Consider the following 2,179-nt stretch of genomic DNA (forward strand, 5'->3'; position numbering starts at 1 on the left):
AGGAAAACTCCAGTAAAACAGTTTCCCATAAGCTCTCTGATACACCAGAAAAACTGTATCAGAAGCAAAGATACAGCCTTTATAGCTGTCAATAGCAGATTTATGCAGCTGGTTGAAATGGAGGAAGGTCATAATCAGCTAATAAATTCACAATGTACTCTTCCTAGCTCTTTACATATATGATTATCATTTAATAAATGCAGAAGCTCCAGCTAAGCAACATGATTATGTTTATCTGAAATATTATTTTAATAATAATTAGCACTAATATCATCTTCTCATGTTTAATATTATTTTACTTTTATTAATAGCTTAACTGCCCAATTCTCTACATTCTAAAATGTATTTATCAAATTAATTTATACAAATGTAAATAATACTTGTCTCAAGGGCCCATAATGTGTAAGTCTTCCAATCACTCAGTGCAGACGTTAACAATAAAATCTGAATGGATTAGCACATCAGTACAAAACTCTACAAGGCTTTCCACAAACGCTGATCGTACTTTTTATTTTTGTTGTGTGATTTATAAAACATTGATATCTGTACAAAACATCTACTTTGAAATCCAACAATATTAACTCTGCAGTTTTTTTTAAGCTACTTTTGAACTTGACTCAGATTAAGAACATTAAAAGTTAACATTGCATGTTTATTTATGTTTCTATGCTGCCAGGGAAGTGCATTTAAATATTGCCTCAGAAAAAGTTTACAATATGCACTGTCTACTGCAAACCAAACTCATTTGGAGAATACTGATGTGGCAGACTTGAAGCCACAAAAATAAATCTGTTATTACTCATCAGCACTGTTTTCATAACCTTCTGTATAAAGAAAAAGGTAAAAGTCCTCAGAAAAGCAACAATAAACTGTCATTTATCTTTTTCTATAGCATGAATATTTACTGATTCTAAGATGCTACCACAGGTTAACACTTCTAATAAGAGCAGGGATGAGCTCAGGCATTCTGGGAAGCACAATCTTTAAATAAAGGTCTTAATCCCATAGTCTGTTTCAGGCAGGGAAATATCACAGAACTGCATTGAGACCCTTTAATTTAATTAGAGCTATTCATATGCTTAAAGTTATAAATGTACTTAATTACATGCTGAATTAAGCCTGGACCAGGGTAAGTTATGCCTCAAATTCAACAGTGGCTTGTGCTTTCCCAACTAAATTCATGGTGATATTAAAACACCCATTTCATATGGAGAGAGATTAATCTAGCCCATCTCCCAAAACAAGGCCAAATAGTTTGGTACAAAGACAGATGCTACTCCTTGTGAAAAGTGAAGTACATAGCAAATATTGGTTAGAAAGTTTAATGTGCTTCTATGAGGCCTCTAGGACTGGATTTTTAAGTTCTTTCAACATCTTAAAATGCATATCTAGGGAATAAAAAAGTCTAAGTGAGCTAGACTAAGCACTGATGAGCCCGTTTACTCTGTTCATATACTTAAAAAAAATTTTGACCAGGAGACTGTTGTCATTCACAGGTGTCTGGCTACCTTTAAAATCCAGATCTCACAATTTCACCCTGGGATACGACAACGATGAAGACTCCTAAATACAAAGGCAGGTGAGTACAGAACAACATAATCCAAAACAAGGTTAACAAACTTGGTATAATGTTAGGTTCTTCCTTTTTTATTATTTCTGATAGAGACTTATGAGAAGAATGATTTGTTTAATCGCATATTAATAGAAATAATGCTAGTACAGGCACATCAAAATTTATTTTTAGTTTATATTTAAAATTATCTAATCAATACTTTCTAATGCACAGTATGGAAGAGGGAACTGTCCTACCTAAGATAAACTCACCCAACAGGCCCAGTAAAATAAATCTATTATTTCTGATAGAGACTTATGAGAAGAATGATTTGTTTAATCGCATATTAATAGAAATAATGCTAGTACAGGCACATCAAAATTTATTTTTAGTTTATATTTAAAATTATCTAATCAATACTTTCTAATGCACAGTATGGAAGAGGGAACTGTCCTACCTAAGATAAACTCACCCAACAGGCCCAGTAAAATAAATCTGTGAACAAAACATAATTGTCCGCTCTTTCCATGAACCTTGGGTTCCTGCTGCATTTTGGACTCCTGGGACAGGAACATGCTGGGACAAAAAGACCTTTCTTGTTTTTAGGTAGGGCACCTCTGGTTTTGG

This window comes from Mesitornis unicolor, unplaced genomic scaffold, assembly GCF_000695765.1.
Source record: "Mesitornis unicolor isolate BGI_N332 unplaced genomic scaffold, ASM69576v1 scaffold12338, whole genome shotgun sequence".
Classification (NCBI taxonomy): domain Eukaryota; kingdom Metazoa; phylum Chordata; class Aves; order Mesitornithiformes; family Mesitornithidae; genus Mesitornis; species Mesitornis unicolor.